This window comes from Psammomys obesus, unplaced genomic scaffold (assembly GCF_907164565.1).
Source record: "Psammomys obesus unplaced genomic scaffold, mPsaObe1.curated_primary_1811, whole genome shotgun sequence".
Lineage (NCBI taxonomy): Eukaryota > Metazoa > Chordata > Mammalia > Rodentia > Muridae > Psammomys > Psammomys obesus.
The window spans coordinates 248,401-274,465 of NW_026596105.1; the positions used below are offsets into that span (position 1 = coordinate 248,401).

The 26,065-nt window shown below is 39.8% G+C and overlaps 1 pseudogene; it reads left to right on the forward strand.

Moving 5' to 3' along the window:
• The first annotated feature begins 11,025 nt into the window (after positions 1-11,025).
• Positions 11,026-25,138, forward strand: LOC129692340 (cytochrome P450 3A11-like; annotated as a pseudogene).
• The last annotated feature ends 927 nt before the right edge of the window (positions 25,139-26,065 follow it).

A 26,065-nucleotide genomic window follows, 5' to 3' on the forward strand; every position in this document is an offset into this window, starting at 1 on the left:
GGTAGGAAATGAGTGGGAGGAGAAGGGGTGAGAGGAGAGCTTGGAGAGAGAGCTGGAGGAAAGATCTTGGAACTATATGGAGAGATGGACTGGACCTAAGATATCACTGAAAGCAAGTATAATGTGGGAAATCTAAATATTAGGAAACTGTGAGGGCTTGGAGGTTTAGGATGGAGTAACTATTGCCCAGCATTGTATTCTAGGTTAACTGAATAAACCCAGTCTCTGTGTGGTGATTTGGTTATACAGCTGTTTAGGACTAACAGCAGAATTACTAAAAGATAATTATTAGTAAATATTAATCACCGATTACAACACTTACCTCTAGGGTTACTTCCTGCAGGTGGTGGAGTTTGGTTATATAAAGAACAAGTGGGGCATTTTCTCACAATTTCTTTGCCTTGTCGCCAACTCATAGAAAACTCTTTTTAAACCTTTGCTGTTAACATGGTGTTTTTTTATGAAATTCTGAGGCCTCTAACATGCTTCCTATCAATAGTTGATCAATTTCCTCATTGCCTTGTGCTAAAGGGCCTGGTAAACCCGTATGAGATCAGATATGTGTTATATACAATGGACTATTTCTATTTCTGATTACTTGTTGTAATTGAAGAAACAGTGAAGTACGAATTATCCTGAATTAGATCAGCAGTTTCTATATGTAGAACAACTTTTTCTGCATATTGAGAGTCAGTGACTGTATTAAGAGATTCATGAAAATCTGATAACACCAAAAGAATTTGCATATAATTCTGATTTTTGAACTGAATCATAAGGACTCTCCACCACTTTACTCAGATTTTCTGACTTATAAACTGACCTTTTTGATTTATTGGCCTCCATATAAAATGTGGGAGCTCCAGAAATTGGAGTTCCTTTTACTATAGGAGGGAGAATCCAATTGGTTCTTTTTATAAACTGAAGTGGCTTGCTTTTTGGGTATCTGTTGTTGATTTCTCCCAAAAATTTACAACAAGCTCTTTGCCAATACTTGTTGTCTGCCCATAATGACACAATGTCAGCATTGGTAAAGGGCACCACAGTTTCAGCTGGATCTATTCCAGACAGTTGATGATGTCTCGTTTTGCCTTTTAGGATCAATTCAGAAACCTTTTCTATATAGGTTTTTAATTTTTTTAAATTTTGTTTGTGTGCCAAAAATATCCATTCTAAGACACAGTCCTTCCTCTGCATAAGAATTCCTGTGGGAGAACAAGTGGAAGGCAAGATAACCAAAATACAGTCCCTCTTTAGATCAATATGGTCTATATATGCATCTTGTACTTTTGTTTCTACCAGAGCCAATTCCTTTTCAGCTTCAGTTGATAATGTTCTTGGACTATTTAAGTCCTTATCACCTTGTAAGATTTGAAATAAGTTTCTTAACTCTTGAGTAGCTAAACCAAGGGTAGGCCATAGCCAGTTAATATCTCCTAGCAAATTTTGAAAATCATTAAGAGTTCTTAATTGGGTTTTTCTAATTTGTACTTGTTGTGGTTGAATTTTCTGTAGACCTATTCTGTATCCTAGGTAATTAACAGAATCTCCTCTTTGTATTTTTTTGGGAGCAATCTGTAATCCCCAACAAGGCAAAGTTCTATTTATTTTATCAAAAATATTTTCTAATGTTTTCATATCTGAATCAGCTAATAAGATATCATCCATATAGTGTCAACACTGGCAGTGTCTTTACCTGTGGATTCATCCTGAAGGCCCCAAATAAAATGACAATTGAGCTAATTTTGCAATTTAATTTTTTGGTGGCATGGGGTTCAAGCCAGAGCCTAGACAAGCCCTTTACTACTGAGCCCCCATGATACTCTTAAAGTGCATACTGATGTCACACAGATCAGCATCTAGCAAGACATCACGTGACACATCTGAGTCTCCAAAAACCCAGAAACTTCTACATCATAAGTGCCCAGATCTCAAGCTCATTCAGTCTTGATCTTCAGGACATGATATTCTGACTGAGTAAGCTATCAGGGGAAAGTTTGTTTTTTACCCAGTGTAGATTCTGGGAAGACACTGCTTTACTTATTTGGAGCAAACTTGAAGGGGTTTCCAACTTCTAGAACATTTACCTATATGTACTACATTAAATTTCTCTTAGAACCACTAGGGCTTATGAGCAACACTTTATTTTTTCTTTATGCTGAATAGCATCTACTTATCACAGCTCCACATACGTACTTTTGGGGGACTTTTCATATGCTTGAGCTCTGTAATTATGGAACCCCTGAAGTTATTTCTATGGTTCTTGTCCCAACATTTACTATTCATGGCTTGTTTGGGTTCTTCTTGAGAACCAGCACAATTAGAGTATTTAGCTGCACTCTGTTTATCTGTGTATGGGTTTGTACACATGAATGTAGTACCTATGGAGGACAGAAGAGGGTGCTGGATTCCTTGGAGCCAGACTTAGAGAAGGGTATGAGATGCTGGATATGGGTACTTGGAATATGGAGCCTCTGCAAAGACTAGCTAGTGATCTTAAGTGCTGAGCCACATATCCAGCTCCAAAGGCAAAATTTTAGCTTCTGTTTTGTTTTTGCAGTGCTGACAATGAGACCCAGGACCTTCCCCATGCTAGGCAAAGCGTTCTACCTCTGAAATGGAGCTACAGCCATTTTTCTTCCTTAGAAGGCAGTATTCTAGGCACAAGTCTGAGTTGCGAATATCTGAGATAGGATTTTGGTGGTCAATCACTTCAGATACTTAAATACAAAATGCAATTTTTATTTTCTTCTGTTTCTCTTAAAGGGTTGTTAAAGGCAAAGCCACTAGGGAAAGGATGATTTAATAATATTAATAGAAAAGTAGGTAATGAAAATGTAATGCGCCATGTAGGCTTTAAGTCTAGGTGGATCATTTGTGACTAAACTGCTTTGACACCTTGTCTGTCGTAAGCACCCTAGACAGACATCCAGAGGGCAAGTGGCAAAACTTGTGCTGTTGTTGGCTCAGGTTTCTTTCTAAGGTTCTATGCTTACCTTACACATTCTTTAAACAATTTTCTCCTCCTCCTCCTCATTATCATCATCATCATTTGTGTGAGCGTGTGTGTTTTGTATGTATTTGTGTCTGTTTACATGTTTATGTCTATGAGTGTGCATACAGAGACGATGTCAGGGGTCCTGCTCTATCACTGCCTTTTCCCACTGAGCCATCCTGCTGGTGATACATCACACATCTATGAAGAATAAACCTGATTTCATGGGATTTGAGAGTTTTGTGCTCTGGCTGCAGAAGGATCAATGCATAAGGACAGTAATAGATTTACTATTACTGTGCTATTAGTCTTTCCAGGGCATAGGGAAATTTGATGCTGAGTGGTATAAAAAGTATAGAAAAATATGGGGATGAATATTATGGAGTTCCATTGATTCAACTCTTTTTAATGGAAGGCACCCACCCCACTTGTGCAGGGACAATGCCAGAAATGTGGTAATGTATGTCTCTGTTGTGAAGGTGATTTCACACGTCATAAGTGCTGCTGTTCACAGGTTTAACTAATTAACTTGAGATCATTGCACACTGTGGCTTTGTGATAGGCTTTGGTATTTTATTCAGTGTCCTAATCTCATTTTTTTCTCTTCTAAAACTTCCCTTTCATTACATGATATGCATTGTATCAGGTTCCTCTAATCTGTTCTGACAAATGTGATACCATCTCCTTGCCACATATTCATTTCCCTTTAGAAGCCCACACTTGTTCACATCATTGTTGACTTCAACATGGGAACAGGGATGGGAAGACACAGCTAAGGCCTTGGTAAATGATTTATTCTTAGCATTTATAAACTTCTGCACCTGTAGAGACTTTGTTTTTGGTTTTGGTTTTTTTTTTTTTTTTTTTTTTTGCTTAAAGGCAGACATGTGCCATGGGGGCACATATGTAGGTCAGATGACAACTGTAGAAGTTAGTTCTGTACCTTCAGATGTTTGAACTCAGTCCATCAGGCTTGGTACAAGTGCTTTAATCTGTTGCTTTTTCTCATCAGCCCCAGCTAGGATTTTTATATCTACATCATTGTGGCCTGTCAAATTAAGCTGACTTTGGAGAGAAAAATGTATTTAAACAACTGCAGCATTCTTCCTTGAATCTATGTCCTTAAGAGTTCTTTCTGTGAAGTGGCCGAGCCAGCAGCAGCCTCTGTTACTTGTCATTGATGCTGGGAGTCTGGTGAGAGCAGTAGAGCAAGTGTCATGATTATGCTGTGAGACACAAACCAGCAGGAGGAGGCTCTGGCTCTTGTTGCTCTTCATCTCTTCTTATCCATTCTTAGGAACTATGGCCCTGAACATAGGGGACTGCTAAGTTTATATAACCCATGAAGACTATGTCATACAATGCCAACAGCAGGCTTCATGTCATTCAATGCCAACATCAGGCTTTGCTGTCTATCCAATAGCCCCATCTGAATTTCTTCTTGCAAAATTATTGCTTGTCAGCAATTGATAGTGATTTTTCAAGTTTTCACTGATGTAATATCTCATTCTATCCATTCATCCATCCATCCATCCATCCATCCATCCATCCATCCATCCATCCATTTGTTAAACAGGGTCTGTTGGGGGCTGTTCTGGTGCTATGTATTCAAATGCTGATTTCAGTGCCTTAAGATCTGGTTACTGCCCTGCCATGGGCATTGTTATAAATTGAACTATTTCCTGTAACCATGTGATGTGAAGGAATGTTCCCCAATTATCCCTGGCTTAGTGATTAAAAGGCCTATATCTGGGCAGGGTAGAAGGAAGTAGGTGTGGCTAAGGTTCTCTGGCTTTGGGGACAGAAAGGATTTTGGGTAGAAGGACAGGTCCTGGGAGAGGAAGGAAGCTGAGAGCTATCATGGCTTAGTGTAGGAGAAGCACATGGCTGGCATGGATGGAGGAAATGAAACATGAAAGAATAAGCAAGTATTTATGGAATTATGGATGGGGCTTGAAAGTTTAGAAGGTTACTATCTGCTTTGCCCCAAGTGATACAAGGCTAGTCTAAAATCTGTCAGTTGTCGGTGTCTTTTATTGATTGTGATAGTGGGTTAGGTATACCGCCATAATAATTATAGGGCTAATAAAAAACAGTATTAGAACATATCCTTAAATGAATCACAACACGGCTTCTTTGGGTCTGTGAAATTGTAGTATGGTTATCCTATACTACATGGCTAATATCCACTTATAAGTGAGTACACACCATGAGTGTCTTTTTGCTTCTCAGTTACTTCACTCAGGATGACCTTTTCTAGTTCCACCCATTTGCCTGCAAATTTCACAATGTCCTTGTTTTTAATAGCTGAACAGTATTCCTTTGTGTAAAGGTATCACAGTTTCTTTATCCATTCTTCAGTTGAGAGATATCTGGGTTGTTTCCAGATTCTGGCTATTACAAATAAAGCTGTTATGAACATGGTTGGGCAAATGTCCTTGTTGTATACCTGAGCAAATTTTGAGTATATGCCTAGGAGTGATATAGCTGGATCTTGAGGTAGAGCTATGCCTGATTTTTTGAGAAAGCTTGCAGTATTTTATATATGCAAAAATCACAGAAAATGGTATAGGCAACTCTCATACATGCACATCTAGACTTAAAAACTTCTACCTCTTATTTCAAGTTATGTCTTTTCAGAACTGTTTTGTCTTTAAGCGACTCACTGTGTCTCGAATGAATTTACCTATCATTTTACAAAGACTTCATTGTATCCATGGTCAGAATCTCTGAGTTGACCTGGGAACACCTGTGACAGTGCATCAGAGGGAGGATCATGCTACATTAGAATCAAAGTCTGGGTGTGGCTCTCACTTCAGGGCCTGGCTTGGGTTAATCAGCTGTTTTCTTGCACAGGCTGTTTGATGGTCAAATTCCTCCATTTGCTATCACAGACACAGAGATGATCCGGAATGTGCTAGTGAGGCAATGCTAGTCTACCTTCACAAACTGGCAGGTAGGTAACTTTTTTCTTTTTTTTTTTAATTAATTAATTTCTTTTTTTTCTTTATTAATTACACTTTATTCACTTTGTATCCCCCCTGTGGTTCCCTCCCTCCTCCCGTCCCAATCCCTCCCTTCCTCCACCCTCTGCATGCATGCCCCTCCCCAAGTCCACTGATAGGAGGTCTTTTTTTCCTTCCTTCAGATCTTAGTCAATTAGGTCTCATCAGGAGTGGCTGCATTGTCTTCTTCTGTGGCCTGGTAATGCTGCTTCCCCCTCACGGGGAGGTAATTAAAGAGCAGGCCAATCAGTTCAGAGACAGTCCCTGTTCCTATTACAATGGAACCCACTTGGATATTGAACTGCCATGGGCTACATCTGTGCAGGGGTCTTAGGTTATTTCCATGCGTAGTCCTTGGTTGGATTATCAGTCTCAGGAAAGACTCCTGTGCTCAGATTTTTTTTTGGTTCTGTTGCTCTCCTTGTGGAGTTCCTGTTCTCTCCAGATCTTACTGTTTCCAACTTCTTTCATAAGATCCCCTGCACTCTGCCCAAAGGTTGCCCATAAGTCTCAGCATCTGCATTGATAGTCTGCAGAGCCTTTCAGAGGTCCTCTGTGTCATGCTCCTGACTTGTTCCCTCTTTTCTCCTTCTGATGTCCAACCTCTTTGCCTTTCTGGATAGGAATTGAGCATTTTAGCAAGAGTCCCCCCCTCTTGATTAGTTTCTTTAAGTGTACAGATTTTAGTAGGTTTATCCTATATTATATGTCTATATGAGTGAGTATATACCATGTGCATTTTTCTGCTTCTGTAATAGCTCACTCAGGATGATCTTTTCCAGATCCCACCATTTACCTGCAAATTTCATGATTTCCTTGTTTTTATTGCTGAACAATATTCCATTGTGTAGATATACTACAATTTGTGCATCCATTCCTCCACTGAGGGACATCTGGGCTGTTTCCAGCTTCTGGCTATTACAAATAAGGCTGCTACAAACATGGTTGAGCAAATGTCCTTACTGTGTACTTGAGACTCTTTTGGGTATATGCATAGGAGTGGTATAGCTGCATCTTGAGGAAGCACTATTCCTAGTTGTCTGAGAAAGCACCAGATGCTTTCCAGGGTGGTTGTACAAGTTTACATTCCCACCAGCAGTGGAGGAGGGTTCCCATTTCTCCACAACCTCTCCAGTATGTGTTGTCTCTTGAGTTTTTGATCTTAGCCATTCTGATGGGTGTAAGGTGAAACCCAGAATTGCTAAAACAATTCTCTACAGTAAAAGGTCTTCAGGAGGTATCTCCATCCCTGATCTCAAGCTATCCCGTAGAGCAACAATACTAAAAACTGCATGGTACTGGCTTAGAAATAGACTGGTGGATCAATGGAATCGAATAGAAGATCCTGACATAAATGCACACACTTATGGACACCTGATTTTTGACAAAGATGCCAAAACCATTCAATGGAAAAAAGACAGCATCTTCAACAAATGGTACTGGTCTAACTGGATGTCTACATGTAGAAAAATGCAAATAGATCCATACTTATCACCCATACTTATCCATACTTATCATCATACTTATCACCTGCACAAAACAAAAGTCCAAGGCGATCAAAGACCTCAGCATAAAACCAGACACACTAAACCGCTTAGAAGAAAAAGTGCGGAAGAGCCTAGAACTCATTGGCACCGGAGACAACTTCCTGAACAGAACACCAACAGCACAGGCTCTAAGAGCAACAATCAATAAATGGGACCTCATGAAACTGAAAAACTTCTGTAAAGCAAAGGACACTGTCCTCAGAACAAAAAAAAGCCTACAGATTGGGAAAGGATCTTCACCAACCCTATATCTGACAGAGGACTAATATCCAGTATATATAAAGAACTCAAGAAGTTAAACAGCAAAAGGTCAAGTTAAAAATTAAAAAATGGAGTACAGAGCTAAACAGAGAGTTCTCAATAAAGGAACATTGAAAGGCAGAGAAATACTTAAAGAAATGCTCAACCTCATTAGCCATCAGGGAAATGCAAATCAAAACGACCCTAAGATTTCAACTTTTTTTTTTATTAAAAAAATTAAATGTTCATTTTTGTTATTTATGAGTGTATGTCAATGTTATTTTTATAAAACTGTGTTCCTTTCTCTCTTAATATAGTTATCACACAAAAATTGAGACTTTTTATATTTGTTTAATAATAAGCTTCACGACAAAATAGCTGAGCAGTTATTAATCTATTTCTAATCCTCTAAGCTAATTTGGCTTCCTCCCAGCATACATCCCAGAGGTACTTGCACTTTATAGCTTTTTCTGATCCAGCTCCTTCTCATGTCTCTTCAATGTCTCCCATGGCTGCATCCCCTAGTTCCTTTTCTAACTCCTCCTCCCCTGGCTGGTTAGAAGTCCAGCCCTATTGTCTCCCATGCTCAGTGAATGGCTGTAAGCTGCTTTCTTGACATATCAAGGGACCATTGGGGAGCAGTATTTACAGAACATCAACTCAGGAGATTCTCAGAACAAGGATGGCAACCAGATGTGGGGGTACGGAAATCAGCATTTGAATTACACCATAACCTTACGCCTCCAGTTATATATGTGTGTGTATGTGAGTGAATGCCATGTATGTAGGTTCTTGTGGAGGCCAGCATAGGGTATGACATCCCTTGTAGCTGGTGTTGCAGACAACTGTGAGTGGCCTGACAGAGGGGCTGGGAACCAAATCTGGGTTCCGAAGAAGAGCAACAAACACCTTTAATTGTTGAGTCATCTCCCCAGCCTCTCCTTTATATTTTACTTAATTAAAAATTGAGTAAACCTATATATTTTACTTACTCAATTAAAAGTTGAAATAAATATAGAATCAGGGTGGCTTCCCTAATAATGTACAAGCAGGGTCTCTGTATCAGTATTGCTAATAAGACTGGCTTGAGTAAGTCTAAATATAGTATAGTGCTGTAAGCTAGTTGTAGATGGACACTTGTCATCTAGAGTAATTTACATTTCCTGTTTCAGGAGTCCTTTTTTTGTGTCTGTGTGGTTTTGATTTGTGTGGTGTCAAACACGCAGAATACAGGGCAGCTCCTTGGCCACACAGCTCTTTCTTGCTAGTTTATTAGCTGCCATGTACAGCTTGTCTTCACTTTGCCTTTTGTATCCATTTTCCTTCTCATGATTGTGCTCTCAGGTGTCAAGTCTCAACATTGTTTACCTATCACATCTATGTGGATTTGCTTTTGAGATTTGATCTCAAATCTAAGGCTTTATTTATGTAATTGTTATATGTAGGATACTACTTAGTCCCTGCCTCTCTCTTTTAAAAAAATAATTTAATATATATATTATTTATTACATTATTCACTTTATATCTCCACTGCAGCCCCCACCCTTGTCTCCTCCCAGTCTCACTCACCCTACTTCTCCCCCTATTCCCTTTCCCTAGTCCCCTCATAAGGGAGGACCTCCTCCCCTTCTGTCTGACCCTAGCCTATCAAGTCACACCAAGGCTGGCTGCATCATCTTCCTCTGTGGCCTGGCAATGCTGCATCCCCCATGGGGGAGTGATCAAAGAGCTGGCCACTGAGTTCATGTCAGAGACAGTCCCTATAGCCCTTACTAGGAAACCCACTTGGAGACTAAGCAGCCAGTGTGTTTCCTTTGAACAGGGGTCTAGGTCCTCTCCATGCATGGCCTCTCTCTTAAACCCTGGCTATTTAACTGTTCTGTCTGGGGAAGCCTGTTGGTTCTCTCCTTCCACCTTGTGGGTCCTGGGTATCAAACTCAGGTTGTTGGGCTTGGCAGCAATTATCTTTAACTGCTGAGGCCTCTCACTGGCCCTCATTTAGCCTTTGGTCATTTGGTGCAGTTCACTGAAGGCCTTGTTTGCAGCTGCCTTTCAGGAAGTGGAGGCTTGTTCCCTTTCTTCCTGTTGTGCTGAGTTCTCTGGTTTAAGAGTGTGCTGGAGGACTCCATATTGGTATAAAATATAAATGTGTGAGATAGAAGAAATGTCCTAGGAAGGAAAGAAAATTCTCCCCCCCATCACTGTATAAAGAATTAAGGAAAAGGCATTTCTACAGCATTATTTCTTAAAAACAAAACAAAACAAAAAAAAAATCCCCTCAATCAAACCAACCAGTGGCTGAAAGCTCTGAAAGAGGATGGAAAGTTGGTTGTCTACATATCCAACAGCTCACAACCAGCTGTAATGCCAGCTTTACAAGACCCAACTCCTTCCTCTGTCCTGTGAATAAACTACATACATGTGCATGCACTCATAAACATACATGCATACATACATAATACATACATGCATGCATATATAAAATACTAAGGTAGATCTTCAAAAAAATCCAAACATCAAATCTTTTAAGTGTCCCATGCTTAGGGACATGGCTCCATCAATGTTAAAAGGGCCTGAATTTGGATGCCCAGTATCCATATAAAAGAAGACAGAGCAGCATGCATGTGTGACTTCAGAGCTTTGTGTAGGAACAGATGGACACCAGGGGTTTGCTTACTAGCTTATTCCAACCAAACCAGAGCCTCCTAGGTTCCCTGAGAGACCCTGTCTCAAAAAAGTGCTGTAAAGAATTATAGAGGAAGATGACAGACCTCTGGTCTCCACATGACCACTCATGGGCACTTGCACCAGCTGCTTATGTTGTAAATACAAAACTGGAGAATGTGTCTCATGCAAAGTTCACTTTCTATCTGTCTCCAAGCCATTTTCCATCTGCACAACCCTGGGGCACCTGCTATGTCTTGTTCCTATCTTTCCTCAACCCCTGGACCTAATTTCAATCTACAGAGAGATTTAAATTTAAAAGGATCCAGGGCTATAACGGTTTGAAACCACAGCAGGTTACCCAGTGAGCACTGGATTTCTTATAGGCTGTGTGGAAATGCTGACTTTTTTTTCTGCATCTAACCTGAGGTTCAGTCCAAAGTAAACAGTCAGTAATTAACTGTTATTCAGTGCTATCTGTCAAGCAGTTTTGCAACTATGGAGAGTTCCCGGACTTACACAGAGCCATTTTTTTTTCTGTAGAATTTTGGCCCAGTGGGGATTATGAAAAAAGCTGTCTGCATATCTGAGGATGAGGCGTGGAAGAGAATCCGATCTGTGCTCTCTCCCACCTTTACCAGTGGAAAACTCAAAGAGGTGAATGAAAGGACATATGATTGAAATCTCTGTGTGACCTGATTCTCCATCCCTAACTACAGATGCTTTTGTGCTTTGTGCTCAGATGTTCCCCATCATTGAACAGTATGGAGATATTTTGGTAAAATACTTGAGAGGAGAGGCAGAGAAAGGCAAGCCTGTCCCTATGAAAGAGGTGGTGCATTCAAGGTGGTTCTGGGAGAGGAAGGATAATTGGAGCAGAGCTTCTTTTTTCTTGTGTAACTCACATGGTCTAGCTGCTTATTCTCTCCCTTTAGATACTATATATATTATATGTATATGCATATTACATGTATTATATATTATATATATCTAATATGTATACTAGATAAATACACAGTTTAAAAAGAAGAATCACGATGGTCTGAAAGTCACAAGGGTAGAGGGTGGGCAGGATGGAAAGGTGCTTGGTCAATTCTGAGGTGGTCTGTCTTGACCCCAAACTATGAACTATTTCAGGCTTCTTTCTGCTTGTTGTAAATTCCTGTGTCTCTCCCTCCTCAGAGTGTTTGGGGCCCACAGCATGGATGTGGTCACCAGCACATCGTTTGGAGTGAATGTCAATTCCCTCAATAACCCAAAGGATCCTTGTGTGGAGAATGCCAAGAAGCTCTTCAGATTTGATTTTTTTTTTTTGATCCATTGTTCTTGTCAGTAGGTATGTGGAAAGTTTTGCCTTTTGATCCATTGCTCTTGTCTGTGGCCATGTTAGTTGCTTCTGCCTTTCTCTTCCACACTTCCCCTAAACTAGCTTCTCTATTAATATAGAATTCAGCTGGCATGTAATTCCTCCCCTTAAAAGCACAATTTGGTATTTTCAGTGCATTCAAAGACATGTAGCCCATTATGTTTGTTTTATAACTTTATTTTACTTTGAGACAGTCTCACTGTGTAGCTCTAGCTGGCCTGGAAATTGCTTTGTAGACCAGACTGACGTACATTGATCTTCTTGCTTCTACCTCCTGAGGGCTAAAGTATGCACCAGTACTCCTGGCTTTGCTTTAGAAGCCTTTTATTTATTCTTTGACTATATATTATAGGAAAACAACATATCTTGATTAGACCCACCCCTAACTTTTCCCTCCTACTTCCGTTAGACACCCCAACACACTTTCCTCCTAATTTCATGTCCTTTCTTTGTTTTGGTGACCCAGTGAGTTCAGTCACTACCTGGTAGGATGCCAGACAATGTTACTGGCTTGATCTTGTGCAGGTGTTCAGTCCATGAGTAGACTATGCCATGTCAGGGATATGGCATTTCACATGCCTCATTCCTGACTTTTTCTTTCCACACCCTCTTTCAGGATATTCCTTGAGCCTTGAGGGTTGGGGTGTTGAAGTTGCTCCATTTAGGGCTCAGCACTCAGCAGTCACTGATTCTCAGCACTTTGATCACTTGGAAATCTGCATTGACTGAAGGACCACATGGCCTGTTAACAGTGCAGACTGTATAGTACTTTGTTCTTATCATGTTGAATCTTTTGACCAACCTCCTTCACCTAGAGCTAAGCAGCCTAGACCTAAGCAACCCGTTTACTTTCTGTATATTTGCATATTCTTGTCATTTCACATCAACAGGACCATAGACTATGAGGTCTCTGTAGCAGGCATCTTTTATTTAGCACAATATTAAATGAAGCAAACATCGCCACCTCCTGTGTCCAAGAGCAACAGTACTCCATATATATTGATAGACATGAAGTTAGTTTCACATGTTTGCCATGAATTTTACTGATATGAGCATATGCAAAGAAGGGAATATTTAAACACTTTTTTATGTTTTGGGGGTTATATATTCAGAATCATTATTGCTGAGCTAAAAGTTAACCCTATTTTTAACTTTTTAATGTGGAGATATTTTATTTTTAAAAATTTATTTACTCACTTTACATTTTGATTACAGCCCCCACCTCTCCTTCCAGTCTCCATCTTCTAGCATAACCTTCCTTCTCATTCAGTCATCTCCTTCTCCTTAGAGAGCAGCCATGTGGAGGCTGGGAATGAATCCTGGGTTCTCTGCAAAATCAGCCAGTGCGAACTGCTGATCCAGCCTGTGTATAGTGGACATGTGTGTGTGTGTGTGTGTGTGTGTGTGTGTGTGTGTGTGTGTGTTTGTGTCCATTTAACAGTGTTGCTTTATTTAGGGCTTTCATGCTTTTCCTTGTTAATTACCTTTCCATACACAGTGTCCTTTTGCCTACATTCCATTCTTCTCCAACACTTAATATTATTCTCTTGGTCTCCTTTTAAGTGTTCTATGATATCCACACTTATACCTCTTTACTTATTTACATTTATCCATTTTAAGCTAGAACTGGGAAGTAAAGCAGATTATGTGATTTGTCTTTCTGAGTTGGGGTCACCTGTTTTGAGCTTGTCTTTTTTATTTTCCTGTGACAGAGTTTCTCTGTGTAACCTCAGCTATCCTTATTTGTGTGTGTGTGTGTCTATTCATGTGCACCTTGTGTTTTGTGTCGAATGTGAATATCAGAGGCAACTTAAAAAAGTTTGTTCTCCCCTTCCACAGTGTGGGATCCAGGGATCAAGCTCAGGTTGTCAAACTTGTCTGCAGGACCCTTTATCTGTTGAACTATCTCAAAAACCCCCATCTTTTCTGTCTGGGTCCACAAGGACTATAGGAACAGAGTTCAATCCAAGAGTCAGCTTTGCAGCTCTGGCTGCTCCAAAATACAGAAGGAGCAGTGTGGAGGTGACCCGAAGTGAGCAATGTCACAGTGTGAGCAAGGTCGTGGTCTGAGCAAGATCAAGGGAAGAACAGCATCTGGCCGAGACATTGGCTTATTTGGATTGTGTTTTGATTTCTCTAAATGAAACTTGCATGTCCATTAAGACTTTTTTTTCTTTCCAGTACTCTTTCCATTCCTCACCCCAATATATGAGATGTTAAACATCTCCATGTTCCCAAAGGATTCCTTAGCATTTTCAAAACATTTGTGGACAAAATGAAGGAAAACCGTCTGGATTCAAACAAGAAGGTAAAAAGTGGTGGTCTCATGAAAGGTCCACGATTTGAAAACATGTTGAGCAATGAACATGTGAGCTGTGTACTTCCCTATCAGTACACTTCTAATTAACTAGGCAGATAGAGAAGGCTCAATTAGACAGAGACAGAGAATATTTATATTTTCTGGGGGAGGAGCAGTTGGAATTTTTAAATTTTTGATTGAGAATAAGCCAGGAATTAACCCTTAGCAATTAGAATGAAAACTAGAATGCTAGGCATAAGAATTGAAAATTTGAAAAATTAGACATATGGGGGCTATAGAGATGGCTCAGATTAAGAGCAATGACTGTTCTTTCACAGGTCCTGAGTTCAATTCCCAGCAACCACATGGTAGCTCATAACCATCCATAATGAGATTTGGGGCCCTCTTGCAGACAGAACAGTGTATTCATAATAAATAAATCTTTAAAAAAATTAGACAGCACAAGTCCTGCACAAGATCAAGACGATAAAACTCTAACACATATCACAGGGAAACTCTCTAAGCTAAGCCCCTTACTGAGGAACTATTGGCAGTTAATAGCTGTAGATGGATGGTGTGGGCACTGGAAGGATTCTCATGTAGCAGTGGATGTCCCCACAGTCCTGCACATATGAGCAGTACTAGTTGGACTCAGTGGGTTATTAAAATGAGGGTATAAAGTTTGGAGGAAGATATGTTACAGAGGATATAGAAGGAATTGGATGGAAGAATGGGGTGGATATGACCATATCCCATTGTGTACATTTGTGAAGTTTTGTAATAACAAATAAAAATGATTCAAGAGTGGGAAGTACTATTTTCCCATCCTTTGAAAGCATTTGCAAAGAATAAAAGCGACTGTTTAAAGTTGGACCTAGTGGTAATTTATTGTAAAAGTAGTGGATGCAGTGGCTGGATTTCTTCCTGATTTAGACACTTGTGCTTTATGTCTTTGATGATTCAAGTGACACTAGCCATGCTTGTCAGTGTAAGGGAGCCACATACTCAGAAAGGAGAGAATAAGCTTCTGTACTCCAGATCCATCTCTGACCTCATCACTGACCTTCTATGTTTGTGACTTCTCTTTCTACTTTCAGCACCAAATGGATTTTCTCCAGCTGATGATGAACACTCACAAGAGCCCCAAAGACAAAGAGTTTCACAAAGGTAATCACGGACTCCCTGGTCTATGCACAGGGAAGCTCTCGGGGAGTATGCAGGCTGCTCTGAAAATACATAAGGATGGTTTCCTAGGTAGAGGAATACCTCTGTCAAGTTGCTGAAAGGCAGAATGGCTATCACCTTCATGAAATTTTCTGAAAGCACACAGGCATAACTGTTCCAAACGTGAAGGGTAGTCACAATGGAAGACTTCAGAAGTTTGTGTGTTACTCAGGAGAGCACAGGTGCTGTTTCTGTCTTTTCCCACACACTGACTTGGAACTCTGCCTAGACTTATGAGTCTAAACATCCAGGCAGGAGGCATGTACCCAGATAGCGCTGATGCATTCTGGGAGTCCCTGGCCTGCATGTGTTCTGTACCTTAATCTATGGTAGAGATTTACTTTTCCTTTTCCTGATGAATACGTAGCTTCTGGGGAAAGCCTCTTTGTGTAAACACGTTGCTTCTCTCCATTCTTTTACACACTTAAAAACTACCTAAATATTTTTATCTTCTTTGTGTGGCATATGCATATGTGTGCATGAGTATGCACACATGTGCAAAACCATAGTTGTGTGTGCAGATAACAGAGAAGGCACCAAGCATCTCGTCTAATCTCTCTTTACCTTATTTCCTCTTATTAAACCTGGAGCTAGGCTGGAAGCTGGCAGGTCCAATGATACACAGCATTGGGATGACAGTGGTATGCTGCCACACCTGGTTTTTCACATGGGGACAGAGGATTCAGCGCAGGTCCTCAAGCTTGTGCAACAAGTGTTCTTACCATTGAGCCATCTTTCTAATTTCCCATCTATGTTTATTTTCAAATTTAAACCCATCATTACAATGATGGTTGCAAAATGACAGCATTCCAATTCCAGACTTTTTTTTTCCGTGTGCTTTGCATTGTTACCTCTTTGTTTATTTCTAGTGTGTACACTTGCTTACATATGTAACAGAATGATTTTACTTTTCAAAGTCACTGATTCTTATAAAATGTTTTACAGTTTGTCCATTTGAAAGTCTTTCATGTGATCAGCTGACTAACTTTTGTACCTCCTCTCCATTCAGAAACAGAGTTTCCTGTGGCCCTGTTTAAAGGTGAGGTTGACCTCACATTCCTGATGTGCCTGAGAATGCATGACTTTTAACTTCTGAGAGTAAAGGCCTGTGCTGGGAATTAAATCCAGGGCAGTCAATCTACTGAGCTACATATCCTCAGCCCTTCTGGTTCATTTTTGATTGCTATAATAGGTATTTTGAAAATATGTTGGAAATGTTGACTGGTTGTGAGTTAATACTCCTATTTCATCATAGAAGCAAGGACTATTTGGGAGAAAGAATTTACCAACAACAGAATCAGAGAACTCATTGCAGAAGGTTTACAACTGCCTGTAAGTCTAGCTCTATGGTGTCCAGTTCCATCTTCTGGCCTTCATGGGCACTTGTACACATGTGTGTAGACACACATAAATAAAAATAAAAAAAATTCTTAAGTTCAAGCAGAGGACTGGAGTTATGTTTCCTATACCTACCTTTGACTGCTCACAATCTTCCATAATTCCTTCTCTAGTGTTTCTAATGTCCTTTTCTGGCTTCCATGGGCACATCCCCCAGACATATGTGGCATCCCTCTACATACACACACACACAAATACACATAAATGAAATAAAAGTAAATCTTAAAAAGAAGAAATCCCATGTCTTGAAGTTGCCCACTGGTGACAATGAGGACCATAGCACACACCTTGAGACAAACTGCCTGAAGTAGTCTTCCACATCTCTGCATGTGTCACATGTATGTCATAGTTATAACAGGCTCAAGGTGACCCAATGGCTTCTCCTTGTTTCTCTTTAGGAAAATTAGAGCCTCGTTTGGTTTCCCCCTCATCCCATCTGTATTTGTAAACCCTGACCTGACTTATGTGAGATATCTTTTCTTTTTACTTCCAGCCTTGTCTGACATGGAGATCATAGCCCAGTCAATTATCTTTATTTTTGGTGGCTACAACACCACCAGCACCACACTTTCCCTTGCCCTGCATTCACTAGCCACTCACCCTGATATCCAGAAGAAACTGCAAGAGGAGATCGACACGGAACTGCCCAAAAAGGTAACTGGTTGTTGCTTGTACTAGAAGGGAAAAGGAGAAGACTCAACAAAGACAGCTTCTATCACATGAAATGGTGTGTGTGTGTGTAGTTCACAGACCTAAAGGGGATAGTTTTCTAAATTATTCTCCAACATGATTTTCAAGACAAGCTCTCTCACTAAATCTGCAGCTTCTCAATTTGGCTAGGGTGTCTGGCCAATGAGCACTAGGCCCTGTCTCTGTTCCCCAACTGCTTGGATTATAGATGTATTCCACTGTGTCTGGCTTTATGAATGATGTTTGTCTGAACCCAGATCCCCAGGCTTGTGTAGCAGCTACTTGAGACATCCTTCTAGCCCCACGTGATAGTTATACAAACCACTGTGAAAGGGAATGGGAAGACGGCACAATGGTTAAGAGCACTGGCTCCTCTTCCAGAGGTTCCATCCATATTTGAGTTTCAACACCCAAATGGCAGCTGTCCATTCTGTCAAACCCTAGTCACGGGACATCTGATGCCCTGTTTGGCTTCTGGGGGGCACTGAACCCATGCAGGGGCACATACACATATGTAGGCAAAACACCTACACACACAAAATAAAATAACTTTTAAAACCATTTAAATGTGTTGTTAAGTGCTAATGAAGGTACTCTGAGATGCTGGGTTTTGCTCTGGAGCTGCAGAGAACTCACCAGTACAATATAGACTGAGTTGAAAGTTAATCTAAAATCTTAGCACAAATCTTTTTCTTTCTTCCCAGGCACCTCCCAGCTTTGATGTCATGATGGAGATGGAGTACCTGGACATGGTGTTGAATGAAACCCTCAGGTTATACCCAACTACTAATAGAATTGAGAGGGTCTGTAAAAAAGATGTTGAAATTGATGGTGTGTTTATTCCCAAAGGGTCATTAGTAATGATACCATCTTATGCTCTTTACCATGACCCACAGCACTGGCCAGAGTCTGAGGAATTCTGCCCTGAAAGGTACAACAATCCCAGGAGCGTGAACCCACTCTGAACTATTTTGGTCTGCATTTGCTATGGTGTCTGGTAGGAAGATGGTCTAATTTGATTTTTGCATCCATCTGCATTCTGTGATGAGAATGGCAGAGGAAAGGAAGAAAGAGAGGAGAGGGGATGAGATGGGAAGACAATATAAATACAGGATGTTTTTTCTCATTCTTTAAGTAGTAAATGAGCAACTTAAGCATGAGGCAGGAACCCCCTTTTCCTTCAGTCTAAATGACATGTGCTTTTCAGACTTGGAACATCCAGTTATCCTGAATGAATTTTTAGTGTTTAAAGGTGTATTTTCTTTTTTTTTTTTTTATTCTTTGAGAATTGCGTGAATGTATAATATATTTTGGTCATTTTCTCTTCACATTATCCTGTCACTTCTCTCTCCCACTTATGTTGAATACATGCTTATCCTCAACAATTCTCCTGCTTCTATGTCTTTTAGTTTTTTTGTGACTGATAAGATTAAGTAGGGTTGCCTGAATAAGTGTAGGTGTAGGAGTTGTTTACTGGAGAATGGGTAATTTACCCATGGCTACACCATTGAAGAAAAACTTCCTCTTCCAGCATCTATTAATTGGCAGTAGCTCCTTAGGGAGGTAGAGTCTCATGAACTCCCTTTCCCATCCATGATGGAATTTTGAGTGCAGTGTCATGCCATGTCCAGAAGATAGTATTTCACAGCACCTATTTCATGCTATGGATCTCAAGTTCTTTCTTCTCCCTTTCTCTGACGTTCCCTGAGCCTTGGAGAGTTTGAGCACTCCACCGTCACTTATTCTCAGCACTTTGACCAGTCATGAGATTCTAGGTTAACTGTATGCCACCACAAACTGAAGTTCTTCTGACCAAGACTAAGATCAACCCTGATTTTTGTGTTTAAACATAAATATTTAGAAGGCAGTCTGATGCCATGTCTGCTGAGCAAAGCAATAGTAGTAAGCTCTCCTCTAGTACATGTGACCTCACTAGCCAGATTTACAATACCAGACATTAATTTCCTCTCGAAATTGGACCACCACTATAAAAAGAAAATGGTTCTTCCATCTACCCCATGTCACCATATTTAAACTAGTGGACACATAATGATTCATTTATTTCAAATAGCATTTGTCTCATCTCAACCATATGGGTACCCTGAGAAGGCAAGAGGAATATAAATGACCTTTAGTGTACAATTATCTGAGCCACATACCTGCAAGAAGAACTTCAACGAACCTATCCCAAACTGTCTGTATGCTGTTGGATAGATGATAAAAGGCAATTTTACCTATGTAGCCCTTGTGATTTTTATTCTTTGTTAACTTGTCATGTACTGTTGTGTCTTCAGGTTCAGCAAGGAGAACAAGGGCAGCATCGATCCTTATCTATACCTGCCCTTTGGATATGGACCCAGAAACTGCATTGGCATGAGGTTTGCGCTCATGAATGTGAAACTTGCTCTCACTAAAGTCCTTCAGAACTTCTCCTTCCAGCCTTTTAAGGAAACACAGGTGAGAGAGAAAGTCATCTGTATAAATGAAGTTTTACAGGAGGCATTTTTCTAATTGAAGTTTTATATATAAAAACAAATGCTCATGTTTGAGGTTTAATAATTTTTTCTGGCCAAATGAGCTTTTTATATCCAGGAATTAGTTAAGGGGACTTTTGTTCTATGTCTATATAGAATACAACTGTATAATTATGAGGAGTAACTGCAGGCCAATGTGAGAGAATTAAATTAGTTTTATTGAAGTTCTAATCATGTCCATTGGAAATTGGGTATGTTATGTGTCATAAGGAGGTGCAATAGTCATATTTTCAGGGTTTGTTGAGTGGTTAACTCTTATTTCAGATCTCACAGAAGCCCTGATATCACAGTTCTCTCAACCACTGGCTATTCATTAGAATCAAAGAGGAGCTTTAAAACTCATATATGGAGTCTGTATGTTTCTCAGTTGGTAGAACCCTGTGCACTAGAGGCTAGAGTATCAGAAATTCAAAAAATCCTTGGCCACTTAGAAAATTTGAAGCCAGCATGGGCTATGTTAAAACCAGTTTCAAAAATAAAAAACAGAAACTCATGATGCCTTGTCATTTCTGAAATCATACAACAGTTCACCCAGTCTGGCTTTAAAAGCTCATCTCTGATTTTCCATGTGATGCTAAGTTGAGAATGAATATGTCAAAATAGAATTTCTGGGGCTCATGAGATAGCTCAGTGGAAAATAGCACTTGATATTCTTGCAAAGGACCTGGGGGTCTAGCACCCACATGGTTGCTAACAACCAATTGTCACTCCAATTCCAGAAGTTCTGATGTCCTCCTCTGGCATTTTTTGAGTGTGCACACATGTGCTATACATGCAAATGTGCAGGCAAACACTTCTATACATAAAATACAAACCTTAAAAGAGTTGCTGGTTGTTATGAACTCCATCCTTATGGAGGATATCTAGATGATTCTGCATCATTTCCCAGGAGCTCTGCTCCAGAAGACAGGTAGTTGTCATATTTCCAGAAACAATGTATTTTTTCTCCTTATTCTGCTCTCATACTTCAGGTTCTTATTTCCTCCCCGAATGTGCCAGAGCCAGCCAGCAGAGTCGAACCATTCTTGAGTCGGGAGTGAGAAATAAAATTAATAAAAAAAACACACAGCACACAGGAGGCTTTTTTAAGAAGGTCCAGACTTGAAAGCCACAGCAAAAAGCTGCCTTAGCAGCAACCTCAAGCCTCTGCAGCAAAAACTAGCAGCAACAGCCGGCCTTTTTTATTGTAGAGCTTTTAAGCCAGAGTAGAAACATCTCAGAACAATGGGTTAATTTCCACAAGGAGCTGGAGCAAGAGGTGTGATCCTCACAAGCTATCCCACCTGCTGTCACAAACCAAAGAAGATGGACTTGCGAATTCTTCCCTGACTTAGTGAAGGCCTGGTAAAAGCAGTCTCTCTGCTGAGATTTAAATATCAAAGCAGCTGCCAGAGACACCTCTCCCAACACAAATGAATCTTCCTGTTACATTTCTGTCCTCATTTTATGTTTTACTTTTGGCTTCTTCAAGCTGTTTTCCTCACCTATGGCAATACTTTGTCATTAAAATGTCCAGTTTGGTTATGTTTATTTACTCTGTATTGGAGGACATCCCCTCTCTTTTCTTTTTTTTTTTTTTTTGAATTTTATTTTTTTCTCTTATCAGTTACATTTTATTAACTCTGTATCCCAGCCGTGTCCCAATCCCTCATTCCCTCCCAGTCCCTCCCTCCCTCCCTCATCTCCACCGTGCCCCTTGCCAAGTCCACTAATAGGGGGGACCTCCTCCCCATTCATCTGATCCTGTTTTATCAGGTGTCTTCAGGACTGGCTGCAAAGCTCTCTGTGGCCTAACAGGACTGCTCCTCCCTTGGGGGGTGGGGAGGCCAAAGAGCCAGTCATTGAGTTCCTGTTAGAAATAATCCTTGTTCCCCTCACTATGGGAAACCAATTGGTTACTGAGCTACCACAGGCTACATCTGAGCAGAGGTTCTAGGTTACATTCATACATGGTCCTTGGTTGCATGTCAGTCTCAGAAAAGACCCTGTGCCCAGATATATTTGGTCCTTGTGGAGCTCCTATCCTTTCCTCATCAGACTAACTCCCCTTCTTTCTTATGATTCCCTGTACTCTGCCAAAGGTTTGGTCATGAGTATTTGCCTTGAAAACACTGCTAGTTAGAGTCTTTCAAATGCGCTCAGTAGACTCCTGTCATATGTTCAATGCGCATCCCATCGGTCTTTCTAAACGAGGATTGATAATCTTACCCCATGTCCGCTCTCTTGATTATCTTTTTTAGGTGTATAGATTTCATTATGTTTATCATATCTTATAGTTCTATATAAGTGAGTATATACCGTGTTTGTCTTTCTCCTTCTGGGATATTTCACTCAGGATGATCTTTTCTAGATCCCACCATTTGCCTGCAAATTTCATGATTTCCTCCTTTTTGATTGCTGAATAGTATTCCATTGTGTAAAAATACAATTTCTGTACCCATTCCTCCGTTGATGGACATCTGGGTTGTTTCCAGGTTCTGGCTATTACAAATAAGGCTGCTATAAACATGGTTGAGCAAATATCCCTTTTGTGTACTTGAGCAAACTTTGGGTATATACCTAGCAGTGGTATAGCTGGGTCTTGAGGAAGCACTATTCCTAATTGTCTTAGAAAGCGCCAGATAGATTTCCAGAGTGGTTGTATCAGTTTACATTCCCACCAGCAGTGGAGGAGGGTTCCCCTTTCTCCACAACCTCTCCAGCATGTGTTGTCCCTTGAGTTTTTCGTCTTGGCCATTCTGATGGGTGTAAGGTGATATCTCAGGGTCGTTTTGATTTGCATTTTCCTGATGGCTAATGAGGATGAGCATTTCTTTAAGTGTTTCTCTGCCATTCGATATTCCTCTGTCGAGAATTCTCTGTTTAGCTCTGTTCCCCATTTTTTAATTGGATTACTTGGTTTGCTGCTTTTCAGCTTCTTTAGTTCTTTGTATATACTCGATATTAGTCCTCTGTCAGATAAAGGGTTAGTGAAGATTCTTTCCCAATCTGTAGGCAGGCGTTTTGTTTTGATGACAGTGTCCTTTGCTTTACAGAAGCTTTTCAGTTTCATGAGATCCCATTTATTGATTGTTGCTCTTAGAGCCTGTGCTGTTGATGTTCTGTTCAGGAAGTTGTCTCCTGTGCCAATGAGTTCTAGGCTGTTCCCCACTTTTTCTTCTAACAGATTTAGAGTATCTGGTTTTATGTTGAGGTCTTTGATCCACTTGGACTTTAGTTTTGTGCAGGGTGATGAATATAGATCTATTTTCATTTTTCTGCATGTGGCCATCCAGTTGGACCAGCACCATTTGTTGAAGATGCTGTCTTTTTTCCATTGAATAGTTTTGGCTTCTTTGTCAAAAATCGAGTATTCATAGGTGTGTGGGTTTATTTCTGGGTCTTCTATGCGGTTCCATTGATCCTCCTTTCTGTTTTTATGCCAATACCATGCAGTTTTTATTACTATTGCTCTGTAGTACAACTTGAGATTGGGGATAGAGATACCTCCAGATGATCTGTTGTTGTACAGGATTGTTTTGGAGATTCTGGGTTTTTTGTTTCTCCATATGAAGCTGAGAATCTTTTTTTCAAGGTCTGTAAAGAATTGCCCCTCTTTTTTCTATATCATCTTATATTATTCCTTCCACAAACTCCAAGTTGTTCTTTGAGGAGAGTTTGAGGAGAGAAAGCTTTTGTTAAATGTTTTAAAATATGCCTTACAGGTATATCTCATAAACACATTAATTAAAAATTAAAAGGTGTCATATATATATATATATATATATATGTACGTGGTTTTTGTATGTCTCCATGGAAGACTCAGATATACTACTTATATTTATAGTGTAAGATACGACATTTAGAGAATGCGTTTATATTTTTCTGAACAACTTGTTCTTGTTTCATGTGAAGGGATGGCTAAACTCTACAGGATTTGTTTATTTGGAGAGTGGTTCTTTTTCTCAGTTTTACTTCTGGACAAATAGAGGGATGGAAGTGTTTAATCTTTGATTTGTGGCTTAAGGTGGCTGTATAGCTTTATCTACACACAACTTCACTCATTTTAGTACTCTGTCACTAAAGCATTTAAATCATGTTCAAGGATTTAGACAGACAAAGCAAGGTTCTAGTTTTAAGAGCCCATGGCACATGTGGCAGGGGGCAGATACTCTGGCAAGCTCCAGTGATCTTTAACTTGACTATTTCCTTGACAACTATGTTTACTTTCATTTTTGTGCAATTGAGGCTTTCCCCACCTTCCATCCATTCTATCCTTTGAAAACAAGAATAGATGCTAGCAAGGCCAGCCAGCAAAGTGAGTGTCTCATGAAGATGTGCCCTTAGTGGCTCAACTGTAGTTCTATTGTATAACTTAGGAGCTGAGGACTGTTCATAGATTTGAAGTGTATCTTCTCAGGATTAACCTGTAAGTTTCAACAAACCAAAAATAACTTTTCAATACTTAATAGTATGACATATTAACTAAAAATTAGGATAAAATATTAAGCTTACTGTTTAACTCTAAATCAGCACAGAACAAAAATAATATAAACCAACATGACTTGTCTCAGGGCCTGAATGAAATAGATTATCAATCAACATTTTATCCAATGCATGTTTGGATGCATACTCTCACTATCCAATTGAAACTGTTTTGGGAATAGGAATATATGATGATAAATGTAGCTTTTATGTTTCTGTAAAGTATTATTATGCCTAAGGTTTTCTTTATTTGTTTTTTACTTTTTTCTGGAGTTTTGGCTCCCTTATTGTCTCTTAATATTTTTCTTCCACTGTTGCAGATACCTCTGAAATTAAGCAGAAAAGCACATGTTCAACCAGAAAAACCCATTTTTCTAAAGGTTGTGTCAAGGGATGCAATCATAACTGGACCGTGACTTTCCCTCAAGGAGTTTTACTGTGCTCTTCATTAAGGTGGTATCTAAGAACACTGGACTCCTTAATTTACATCATGAATAAAACTAAGAATGAAGATAGGGCTTAATCAACTGGCCCTGGTTCAGTATACACACTGAGCTTTTTCTGTCTATACATAGTTCCATATCATGTAAAGGAGATGACTAAGTCAGTGACAGAACAGGACATTCATCTTGTCTGGTTCTCATGGGACCATTTCCATCCACATCTGGTTGGCTCCATCTATTTCTTTTGAGCTATTTTTAGAATAACCAGGTATCTGTGATTTGATAATAATGTTTGATAAAAAAACTATTTTGAAAACTCAAATTGTAAAATTTGTGTAAGATGTTTTAGTTGTAATATTCAACAATAAAAGTTACACTGAGAAGATAAATACACATCTCTTTCAAAAACCTGCTTTTAAAGTGTTTTTATATTCTTTGAGAGCTTCATTCAATGTATTTTGATATATTCTTTTCCTCCAACTCCTCCTATATTCTTCCCCACCTTTTTTCCCAAACTACTTCACATTCTCTCCCACTGTTTCAAAACAAAACAAAGCAAAAACTGTGGAGTCCAGTTCATGTTATATAATTATTCCTGTGTGTGAGGCCTGCTCTCGAGAGTAGATGATATACATAGTGTCACCACATCAAATAAAACAGAGTTTTTCTCTCTCAGGAGCTATCAGTTGACAATATCTCTGTGGCTAGGGGTAGGACTTTGAGCTCCTTCTCACTAGGATATTGTCTGATTTGATCTTGTGCAGATCTCCCAAATTTTGTCACAGTCCCTTGGAGTTCTTATGTGCATGTAGCATGTTGTAGCTGGAAAATTCTGTTTCCTTGAAGCCATCTACTACCTCTGGCTCTTACATTTTTTCTGCCTTCTGTTCCATACAGATTCCTGAGTCTTGAGTGGAGAGGTATGACAGACATCCTAAGCGAGAGCTGAGAATTTCAAAGTATCTAACATTCTTCATGTTGACAAGTCATAGGCTTCCTTTTTAACTGTTTACTGCAGGTAGAAGCTTCTCTGATGAGGGTTGAGTGATGCACTATTTTATGGATATAGCTGTGTGTCAGTAAACTTTTATTGCTGCATTAATCTAATAGGTAAATAGTAGTAGGTTTTCTTCTATAGCTCATGATTTATCTGCTCTCCAGTTCATGGTCTCATTGACAGTATCAGGTTTGGGTTCCAT